Here is a 12543-nt window from a genome sequence, read left to right as displayed (position 1 = left end):
CAAAATGTCTTCTCTGAGTCCCTGAACTCACTCAATTTTGACTTATAATCTTTACAAAATAGAAAGCTTGAAATTTACATCTAATTATATTAATTTGTTTTTCATGTAACATTTTGTGCACTCTGGGATCAAAGAAAGACTTATCGGAGGGTGAATTCTGAGATCATTTTGCGGGTCTCTGTCTAAAATTGTTTTCTTTCCATTTTCTATTTCTTACTCCCTGTTGACCTTTGTTAATTTTAATTTTTTCTGACATGAGTAGCGTGGTTGGAGGATAATATGAGATGATGCTTATGAATGCTCCTAACTCCGGGCATGTCACATCATAGGTATTAAATATAAATAAAGTTTTCTCCTCCGTTTTTTCTGTATTGTTGTATCTTCATTTCTTTTTCTTCTCTCTCCTTTTCTTTAAACTCCTAGTTTTGCTTGATTTTTTCCCCATACTCTACCTTTAATCTGTAGGAGACAAAAATTCTAAACATCCCTTTCTCCATTGCAAAATAAACTTTTAAAATGCCCCAGAGATTGCACAACCTAGTCCACCATGTGAAACACCTGAGCAGTCCTCCTAGGACACTGAGGTTAGGCCTAAACACCCTACTGTGCCCACTTCAGCCATCTCCTGCCTGCGAGCGCCATCTGCTGCCTGTTCGCCAGAACATCCCAGCGCTGGGTAAGAGGACTCCCTGATCACCACTGGATGACCCTGGCCTGCCTTCTCCGGGGATGCCCTCAGAACGCTCACGCTCTAGCCACTGCAGCCCCGAGGGAACACAAAGAGCTGTGAGGACGCCCCGGCTCCTCCACTTCCCTTCTCGCGGTTGGAATCGGGGTGCTCACTCCCCTCCTCTATGGTTTTGGCCCTCCCGGCCCCCAATATGAGAAAAGCCTCCTCAAAACCCCTCCAAACACCCCTCTCACATGTCTCATCCTGAACCTCCAAGCCCTAGGCTTCCTGGATTTCATTAAAACCGAACACCTTATTTTCCTCTGTAACGGGGCCTGGCCCCAGTATAAACATCCAAGACCTCTGAGCCTTAGGCTTGGCAAACTCCATTAAAACCAAACACCTTATGTTCCTTTGAAATGTGGCCTAGCCCCCAATGTAAACTGGACAATAATAGTCAACGGCCGGAAAACAAAACAGTCAACTTCCAATTTAACATGATTTAGAAAATTTCCTCCAATGCAATGACAAGTGGTCCAAGGTACCCGACATCCAGGCTTTTGCCTGCCTTCGTTTGTGCCCTTCCCTCTGTAGGTCCTGTTCACCTTACAGATTCTGCTCTTAAATGAGAAACCTGCCAAAATGCCTCCCCTTCCAGACAAGCCCTCCTCCTCCGATTTTGATCCCACTGATGAAACCACCCCACTAGCCCAACTTCCACCACCATCTCCTCCTCCTCCCCCTTCGGCTCACATACCCCCTTATCCCTGTCTTCCATCTTCCCTTCCTTCTCCCCGTCATACCCAATCTCGTATCCAGCCCCCTTCCACTGAACACCAGACACACACCCAAAGGGCCTCCAAAGTTCTCCTCTTGAGGGAAGTCGTGGGGGCCCAAGGCATAGTCCAAGTTCATGTTCCTTTCTCCCCAGCCAGCCTCTCCCACCTTGAAAAGAGATCTGGCTCCTTTTTCACAAATCCCACCTCCTTCCACAAGGAATTTCTCTATGTCACTCAATCTTATGACCTTACCCGGCATGACGTTTATGTTTTCCTCTCCTCCTCCCTCACCCTGGAGGACAGGGAACATATCTGGACAGGCCCATGCGGACAGCATGATGTTGCATGATGCTTCACCAACAAGATGCTGCTCATAACGCAACAGGAACCTTAGCTGTCCCCAGAACTAACCCCAATTGGGATTATCAGATAATTTCCACTAACAGAAATGAGGCCATATAATAACTCCTAGTTGGCGTGGATAAAGCCACCCTTGGCCAGGCACGGTGGCTCACGCCTGTAATCCTAGCACTTTGGGAGGCCGAGGCGGGCGGATCACAAAGTCAGGAGATCGAGACCATCCTGGCCCACATGGTGAAACCCGTCTCTACAAAAACTACAAAAATTAGCTGGGCATGGTGGTGTGTGCTTGTAGTTCTAGCTACTCGGGAGGCTGAAGCAGGAGAATTGCTTCAACCGGGGAGGCAGAGATTGCAGTGAGCCAAGATTGCACCACTACACTCCAACCTGAGCGATAGAGCAAGACTCCATCTCAAAAACAAACAAACAAACAACAACAACAACAACAACAACAACAAAACCTTAGATACATTCTCCCACCATGGCTGCCAGTCTCAAAGGTATTACTAAGGCATGTTCCATTTGCACTCAGAATTCCCCTCAGGGAGCTCTCAGACCACCTCCTCTCCCCACACACCAAAGACACCAGCACAGAAGTAGCCAATCAGCTTCACCCACATGCTTCCCATAAAACAAGTCCAGTACCTTCTGACCATAGTAAACACATTCTCTGAATGAAGAAAAGCTCTTCCTACCACCACCGAAAAGGCATACATCATCACTTCTATTCTCCTCACCCATATTATTCCCGTTTAAACTCCCCTCTTCCATCCAGTCAGACAACAGGTCAGCATTTGTTTCACAGGTTAACTAACAGCTGGCAAAAGCTCTAAACATTAAATGGGACTTCCATATCCCTTACCACCTCCAATCTTCTGGAAAAGTTGAACAGGCCAATGCCCTTTTAAAGCAACAACTGGCCAAACTCTCCCTAAGAGGTTAAATGGCCCGTAATTCACTTTTCCCATTGGTCCTCGCTGTGATTCACTTTTCCCATTGGTCCTCATGTGTTTACAAGCCATTCCCTGCAAGCCCCTCAGCCTAAGCCCATTTTAACTCATGTGTGGACGTCCTTGTTTCCTCCAGAATCTCCCTGTATCTCCCTACCTTCTATACGGGACACTTGGCCGGCATTACTCCTCACTCAACATCTAATAAGACACTACGCTAACGCTTACCTGCCCAAGCCTGAAAGTCCATTCTCCAAATACTTTTTCCTGCCCCTACAACCATGAGACTGAGTCTGGATCACAGACTCCTCCCCTCTCCAGCCTAAGTGGACAGGTCCTCACCAGGTTACCCTAGCGACTCCCATGGTGGCAAAGCTAACATCCTCTCCACACTCACTATTCCAAACTAAAACCAGCACCAGACCCACATCCAAACATTTTCTTACCCCAAAAATATTCTTCCTTTCTCACAGGACCAACCTTGCTGTGCTTAAAAAAAATTCCAAAAGTTGCAAATCCAGGAGGCCCTTGTCCTTAATGCTCCACCTCCAATTTCAAATCTTTTATCTCAAACCTTGTTTCAGATCTTTTCTGGCATCCCTTCCCTAAGTCCCTGAATAGTCCACTTCAATTTCTCACACAAATCCAGTAGTTCACATCTCTTTCTGTTAACCCATGCACGTGGACCCGGTCAAAAACAAACCTGTATCTCACCTACTCAACCAATCCATCCCCAAAACCTGTTTAGAATTTTGCTCAGCTAAACACCTCTCTTCCCCAATCCATCAAATTCACCCATACCGTCACATGCAGGGTTGTCACCCTCCTTCACCTCGTAATCTCTAAACTAAATATGTTACAAATCCAATTTCATAAAGCACCCATGGGGATCCTGTATCTACCCCAAATTTACTTATATTCTTGGCCCTTTTATGTCTCAGCCAAACCTACCCTAAACCAGCCCATGGTGCCTTTCTTGGACAGATTTCCCCATCCCTTTGTAATCCTACCCTCACTCGTTACCAACCTTTCCCCTCTCTGCCAGCACCACTCTCCTTGTATTCAACTTAAGGGCACTCCTTGGAAAAAATATGCAAAAAGTTCCCCCAACTGCAACCTTTATCCTTCTGCCCTGTCAGGACCACAATGGCTATTAGTCAACAAAAGCCCATTTCTTCCTCTTTCTCCAAAACCAAACAGCCCTCCCCACCTCCTCCACCTTCTCATGGCTCACTACACTTACAACCTTTTGCTTGTCAACCCCTCGTCTTTTCTTTCTGTGTGGCACAAACTCCTTTTTTTTTTTTTTTTTTTGAGACGGAGTCTCGCTCTGTCACCCAGGCTGGAGTGCAATGGTACGATCTCGGCTCACTGCAAGCTCCACCTCCCGGGTTCAAGTGATTCTCCTGCCTCAGCCCCTAGAGCAGCTGGGACTACAGGCACCCGCCACCGCATCCGGCTAATTTTTGTATTTTTAGTAGAGACAGGGTTTCGACATATTGGCCAGGCTGGTCTTGATCTCCTGACCTCATGATCCATCCGCCTCGGCCTCCCAAAGTGCTGGGATTACAGGCATGAGCCACCGCGCCCGGCCTAAAACTCTTATCTTTGCCTACCGACAAGTTGGTCAGGAACGTGCACCTTAGTGTTTCCATCTCCAGACATTAACATTTTGCCTAACAACCAAACCATTCAGGTTCCTTTAGTAATCCCTATTTCCTACTTTACACACACCAAGCAGGCTGTACACTTCACTCCCCTGTTTACAGGACTAAGCATCTCTGCTACACTGGGCACCAGAATAGCAGGTTGCCCCTTGCTTAAAGCCCCTAATCTTCCTCCTCCTAATAGTAACAATTGGCTCATGCACATTTTATATCCCACTTTATCTCTTGAAGGTTGAACTCCCTTGTCCAAACAACCACCCAGAAACATGTTAATACCATCCTTCTCTTCCACCAAGTCTGGTATCAGTGCCTCCAGGAAAGCAGCTGTGAAGCCAGATGCCCACGGCTTCAAAATCCAAACTCTGATTACAGCACCCCTGTTCAGCAGGAAGCAGCCAGATAGTCAACAGTGTCCTTTATACTAAAGTAAAAGGCAAGCATGTCAGCCCAAGCTGCACCATTTTGTAAACCCCCTGCCACTTCACAGACCCTGATGAGAGTGAAATATTCCACAGGGGCTTGGGCCATGAGTAACATCCTGCCCAACCACCTGACTTCTTTATCACATACTGCTGTGCAAAGGCCCAAGAAACATGCTTATCAATACCTCCTGAGCAGCAATCCATACCACCCAGACCTCTCCTGCCCAGACCCCTATTTACCCCAGCCTCTAAGTGACAGTGGGCTCCAGCACTAAGCTGGTCCCCCTCTGCAGGTCCTTGCAATAAACTGGTGCTGCTGTTGAGCCAACTTGCCCTCTCTGTGTCTTTTTTTTTTTTTTGAGTAGAGATGGGGTATCATCGTGTTAACCAGGATGGTCTCGATCTCCTGACCTAGTGATCCGCCCGCCTCAGCCTCCACAGATGCTGGGATTACAGGCATGAGCCACCACACCCAGCCCTCTATGTCTTTCTTTAACCCTCGCCTTCCCTTCAAAACCTAACAGGGACAGTCACAGTGATGTCTGTAGCAGTGAGCAGAGTGGGGAGAAGTCTCCCTCTCCACATCTGGGCCTGAGCACTGGGGCCATTTGGCTGCTGGGACGGAACTACACTCCTCCCTTACAGAGCTGATCACTGTGCTCACATCTTTGCTGGAGGCAGTGCCTCTCTCACAGCCCGCAAAAGGGAGGTATTTGGGCACTGGAAAGTACGGGCTCTGGTTTTCTTTGTCCCAAGAAGTGCTATCTTGGTATGCTGCACTATCCCTCTGGAGCAGCACTCCCTAAGGGCTGGACCACTGGCAACCTTGCAGCCACCCTGGGTCCAGCCAGCCCTGTGCAGCTCCCAGTTTGAGTGGGCACCATGGAATGTCTTTGGGGACTCTCATATGTGGGGAAAGACAGAGAGATCAGACTGTTAACAGTCTGATCATAATGTAGAGACACAAGGACTGAGGTGGAGTTTTTTGTTTTTGTTTTTTTTGAAATGGAGACTCGCTCTGTTGCCCAGGCTGGAGTGCAGCGGCATGATCTCGGCTCACTGAAATCTCTGCGTCTTGGGTTCAAGTGATTCTCCTGCCTTAGCCTCCCAAGTAGCTGGGATTACAGGTGTGCGGCACCTTGCCTAGCTACTTTTTGTATTTTTAGTAGAGACGGGGTTTGACCATGTTGGCCAGGCTGGTCTTGAACTCCTGACCTCGTGATCCGCCCACCTCAGCCTCCTAAAGTGCTGGGATTACAGGCGTGAGCCACTGCACCTGGCCAGGACTGAGGTTCTCTAGGCAGGAAACAGTCCCCCAACAGCTGCACCCCAAGTATGGTACTCCACCACTGCCCCTTGTTCCTGGGGGAGCAAGCAGTGCAGCACAAGTTGGTAGTCTAATGTAATGCCCTCAAGAAGTCACCAAATTGTTGCCCACACCAGTATTTGGCTTTGCAGGGGTGCTCTCCCACAGTTCAGATACCAGTGTTCACCACAGGGGCAAAGGCAGCCAAAACACTTCAACATACCTGTATTCATCGATTTCCATACTGCTATAAAGAACTGCCTGAGACTGAGTACCTTTTTTTTTTTTTTTTTTTTTGAGGCGGAATCTCACTCTGTCGCCCAGGCTGGAATGCAATGGTGCGATCTTGGCTCACTGCAACCTCCCCTTCCTGGGTTCACGCCATTCTCCTGCCTCAGCCTCCCGAGTAGCTGGGACTCCAGGCGCCCACGACCACGCCCAACTAATTTTTGTATTTTTAGTAGAGACGGGGTTTCACTGTGTTAGCCAGGATGGTCTCGACCTCCTGACCTCGTGATCTGCTTGCCTTGGCCTCCCAAAGTGCTGGGATTACAGGCGTGAGCCACCGCGCCTGGCCCAAGACTGAGTAATTTTTAAAGTAAAAAGGTTTAATTCACTCCCAGTTAGTGAAACAACCCTCTTGCTTCACAGTGGAAGAGCGCGGTCAGTTACAGAGGACAGATGTATTAATTCACCAGGCGTGACATGACTCACTTCAACAGGACAACAAAGCACTCATTTAGCTTGAAACAAGGAAGATGTTCCAACACACAGGTGCTGGGCAGCATAGGCTATGTGGGCTTTTTATCTTTAGGGAAGGCTCAAGGCCCATCCCTATGTAGATGATGCAACTATGGTTTGAAACTTATAGCCCGGGGAGGCTACAGGAGTTCATAAAATCATTGAATTAGTTGCTCTGACATTGACCTTGGCTACAGGAGGTACACAGGTCCTTAGGTCTTTGGAATTCCTGTAATACCCCACCCCACATAACCATAGTTACTGGGACATTTGTGAGTGCTCCTTTAGAGAGGACTGAACCACTGTACTGCAGTCTCTCCCATGTCCTATTAATCCAACCACTATTTATTTATTTATTTATTTATTTATTGAGATGGAGTCTCACTCTGTCGCCCAGGCTGGAGTGCAGTGGCCAGATCTCAGCTCACTGCAAGCTCCACCTCCCGGGTTTACGCCATTCTCCTGCCTCAGCCTCCGGAGTAGCTGGGACTACAGGCGCCCGCCACCTCGCCCGGCTAGTTTTTTGTATTTTTTAGTAGAGACGGGGTTTCACCATGTTAGCCAGGATGGTCTCGATCTCCTGACCTCGTGATCCAACTGTATCGGCCTCCCAAAGTGCTAGGATTACAGGCTTGAGCCACCGCGCCCGGCCCACTATTTATTATGGAATATGGCTTCTGGCTGGGTGCAGTCACTCACACCTATAATCCTGGCACTTTGGGAAACTGAGGTGGGCGGATCACGAGGTCAGGAGTTCGAGACTAGCCTAGCCAGTATGGTGAAACCCTGTCTCTAATAAAAGTACAAAAATTAGCCGGGTGTGGTGGTGTGCAACTATAGTCCCAGCTACTCGGGAGGCTGAGGCAGGAGAATTGCTTGAACCTAGGAAGCAAGGTTGCAGTGAGCCGAGATCATCCCACTGCACTCCAGCCTGGGCAACAGAGCGAGACTCCGTCTAAAAAAAAAAAAGGGGCCGGGCGCGGTGGCTCAAGCCTGTAATCCCAGCACTTTGGGAGGCCGAGACGGGCGGATCACGAGGTCAGGAGATCGAGACCATCCTGGCTAACACGGTGAAACCCCGTCTCTACTAAAAAATACCAAAAACTAGCCGGGCGAGGTGGCGGGCGCCTGTAGTCCCAGCTACTCGGGAGGCTGAGGCAGGAGAATGGCGCGAACCCGGGAGGTGGAGCTTGCAGTGAGCTGAGATCCGGCCACTGCACTCCAGCCTGGGCGACAGAGCGAGACTCCGTCTCAAAAAAAAAAAAAAAAAAAAAAAAAAAAAAAAAGGAATATGGCTTCCATCTGGCCCTAAAGGTCAACAGCCAGGAACACACACCTAGATAGTGTTTTCCTTCAGGACACATAGCTCCCAGCAGGTCACAAGAGACAGCTATCCCTCCTCAGTGCAGGGGAAATCTGGGAAATCTGTGTAGGGATACCCAGTGCATACTGTTGCCCAATGCCTTAAACATCAAGGCAACTGTTTTCTCCTCAAATTGTACTCTTTTGAATACAAATAATCTTTGTACTCGGGGCTTGAGATTTTGTGCAGAAGTCCTTCAGACTTTCCCAGGAGGCTTCTCATGGCAGTGCACATTGGTCCCAATCTGCATGAGAGTGGAGCTTTTTCTTCCTACTACTCCCTCTGGAGCTCACAAAGTAAAGGTCCCACAGAAAAAACATTCATACTTTTATTCTAGCAGAAATCAATTCTGTTCAAAACCCACTGCAGACAGTGACTAGATTTCCAAGAGTTAAGGTAGCTTAAACAACGTGACCTTTATTATCACAAAACCAACCAGGGTATGTGTGTGCATTAGGGGTGAGAAGGAGTTCACAGTGTGGGTGACTGGCAGGTTGGAAAATTCCATCCCAAGTGTCATGATGACACAGGATACTTTCGGCGCCACTTCACCAGCCAGAAACCTCCATGGCCGAAGCACCTCTGCCCAGACATCGCTTGGCCTGCTGGGCTCACTCCACCCACTCAGTCCGGCAGGCTGTGCTTGGCTCATGCTACCAGCCGGATCCTGTGCCCATTATGGCTCTGTGCTTGGCCTACAGCTGGTCCAGGCGTGCTGCGACCAGCTTCTGCCTTGGGAGCTGGTGTCTGGACAAGGGGGACACAGTAGCGCCCAAAAACTCAGAGACGCCAGCAACCACAGAGCCCCAAGGGGTGTTAACAGCTTTTGCTCAGGGAATCCCAAGGTCTGAGCCCCAAGGAAGCATTACAGCTGATTTGTGTTACAGCTTGTCCATTCCTACCGTCCACACACTTCACTGAATGGGGGTGTGGCACAGCTGGTTTGGTCCTGCCACCCTGTGTGGGCTGGCCTGGCCCTGCTGCCACTGCTTCCTGTCACATGGGGTGGCTGCCTGGGCCTGGTGGAAGGCAGGAGGGCTACAGTGTTACAGCTCCTTTCACACCCGCCATTTGGCAGTTTCCGAGTTCTTGTCCCACAACCAAGAAGAATGACGTTATGTGGACACCAGAGAGTGAGCCAGGCAGGGAACTTTATTGAGTGGCAGAAAAGCTCTCAACAAGAGGGGACCCGAAAGTGGGTAGCCCAGTGTGCAGCTGGGTCCAGGGTTTTTATGGGCTCAGAATGGGGACTGCATACTGATTGGTCCATGGGTGGGCCTGGAAAAAGCACCATTCGATTGGCTAAAAGGCATTGAGGAAGTTCTCACTCCAGTCATGGACTTGGAACTGGCAGCTCAATTTTCAGGCTTTAAACTGTCTTTGGCTTGAAGTTTGGGTTTCACCAGGGACCCATCCTTAGTCTGCCTAGGAATTTATCTGCGTCCTACCACTATCAATGAGATAACCAATACTTTCCCCTGGAGAAAGGAAATTTCTGCAATCTGCCTGCCAAAGCCAGTCCATGTCTTCTGTCCAAGGCTGATGTCTATGCCCTAATCAATCATAGGAGAGGGGGTGAGGCCTCCAAAGTGTTCAAGCGACTAGTGAATTCTTCAGATAGAGAACACAGCATGCTGCCATAACTGCATTTTAATGTGACTAAAGTGCTACACACCATGGCTCTTTGCCAGTTGGTAGAAAAGAGATGACTTTTTTAATAGGCCCTGGCAGGGACATAACTCTGGCAAAGGCCCCAGTCAAGTTGAAAAGAGCAACACAGTTCACAAAATCTTCCCATATATCTGGCGGTATAGACAATATCCCTAGTGTGGATGTTTAGATGCAGGAGGCTCAACTGCTGGCTCTCTCCCTAAAAAACTAATCTCCAAAGCATTGCTCTACCGAGTTATTATGTTAACAAGGAAAGATCACATTGCCTTCACTTCTATTTTTCTCTAGGGTGAACGTGCTGCACGAAATGAGATTAGGCTAATGGCTAAAGACTTTCCAACATTCACTAGACTCATAATACCTTTCTGGGTTTTTCTCATAGCAAGAAACAACCCAATGTCACTTGGATACACAAAATCAGAACTATTTATTACCTATAGCGAAGAATGAGAGAACTTGGGTAAGGTCCCACAGAGGGATGCATCTGAGACAGAGTAACAGCAACCGGAGGCTGCAGGGGACAACTCAGGGAAGGCAAGGGGATTGCATTAGCTATGTTTTCCATGTTCCCCAGGGATTGGCTAATTTGAATAATTTGGGCTGGAATACAGCAGTCTGGAGTGGAAAGCCCACTAGCCTTGTCCTCAAAACGGAGTCTCCCACACATACCTAAAATGTGTGGTACTGACATAAAGACAGACATATGACCAATACAATAGAGAATCCACATATAAACCATGGCACATACGGACAAATGACTTTGACAAGTGTGCCAAGACTACTCAACAGAGGAAAGATGCTCTTTTCAACAAATGGTGCTTGGAAAACTGGATAGCCACATGAAGTGGACTTTTGCCTTAAACCATATGCAAAAATGAACCTCAAGTGGATTAAAGATCTCAATGTAGCCAGGCATAGTGCATTACTGCTCCTGCCTATAATCCCAGCAATTTGGGAGGCCAAGGTGGGGGGATCACTTAAGGCCAGAAGTTTAGGAACAGCTTGGCCAACATGGCGAAACCCCATCTCTACTAAAAATACAAAAATTAGCCAGGTGTGGTGGCGTACACTTGTAATCCAAGCTACTAGGGAGGCTTAGGTGGGGTGATGGCTTGAACCCAGGAGGTGGAGGTTGCAGTGAGCTGAGATTCCACTACTGCACTCCAGCCTGGTGACAGAACAAGACTCTGTCTCCAAAAGAAAAAAAAAAGACCTAAGTGTAAGACCTACAAATATAAAATTCTTAGATTAAAACATAGGGAAAATGCTTGGCATTGGATTTGATACTAATTTATATATATATATAACATCAAAAGCCCAGGTAACAGGTAAAAATAGATAAACTGGACTACAGTCATCCCTTGGTGTCCGTGGGGGACTGATTCCAGGACCCCTTGTGGATACCAAAATCATCTGATGCTCAAGAGGTCCCTCACATAAACAGGCATAATGTTGGCATATAACCTACACACATCTTCCTATATAATCACTAGGTTATTTATAATATCTAATACAATGTAAATGCTATGTAAATATTTATAATATATGGTTTGGGGAATAATGACAAGAAAAAATGTCTGTTCGTGTTTAGTACAGATCCAACTACCCGTTTTCCAAATATTTCTGATTAATGATCAGTGCAATCCATGGATGCTCCAAATACTTTTGATCCATGGTTGCTTCGATCCATGAATACAGAACCCAGAGACAGAGGGAGTCAACAGTACATCAAAATTTAAAATTTCATCAAAGGACACAATCAACAGAGCAAAAGAGCAACCTATGGACTGGGAGGTAATATGTCAAAAGCATATATTTGGTACGGAGTTAATATCCAGAATGCATAAAGAATTTCTACAACTCAACAAAAAGCAAATAGTCCCATTAAAAATGGAAAAAAAGACTTGAATATTTTTTTTTTTTTTTTTTTTTTTTTGAGACGGAGTCTCACTCTGTCGCCCAGGCTGGAGTGCAGTGGCCGGATCTCAGCTCACTGCAAGCTCCGCCTCCCGGGTTCACGCCATTCTCCTGCCTCAGCCTCCCGAGTAGCTGGGACTACAGGCGCCCGCCACCTCGCCCGGCTAGTTTTTTGTATTTTTTAGTAGAGACGGGGTTTCACAGTGTTAGCCAGGATGGTCTCGATCTCCTGACCTCGTGATCCGCCCGTCTCGGCCTCCCAAAGTGCTGGGATTACAGGCTTGAGCCACCGCGCCCGGCCTGACTTGAATATTTTTAAAGATACACAAATGCCTAACAAGCACATGAAAAGATCCTCAACATCATTAATCATTCACAAAATAAAAACAAAAGACACAAAATAAAAATGAAAGACACTATGAGATTCCACCTCACACCCAACAGGATAGCTGCTATCCAAAACAAAAGGCACAACAAAAAAACCCAAAAAACAGAAATAGAAAATGAACAATGTTGGTGAGGATATATATAGATTGCAATCCGTGTGCACTGCTGGTAGGAATGTACAATGGCACAGGTACTACGGAAAAAATTTTCTCAAAAATATTAAAAATAGAAATCCTGGCCAGGCGCGGTGGTTCACGCTTGTAATCCCAGCAATTTGGGAGGCCAAGGCAGGTGGATCACAAGGTCAGGA

This window comes from Rhinopithecus roxellana, chromosome 12, assembly GCF_007565055.1.
Source record: "Rhinopithecus roxellana isolate Shanxi Qingling chromosome 12, ASM756505v1, whole genome shotgun sequence".
Classification (NCBI taxonomy): Eukaryota; Metazoa; Chordata; class Mammalia; order Primates; family Cercopithecidae; genus Rhinopithecus; species Rhinopithecus roxellana.
Note: the sequence above shows the minus strand (reverse complement) of the source record.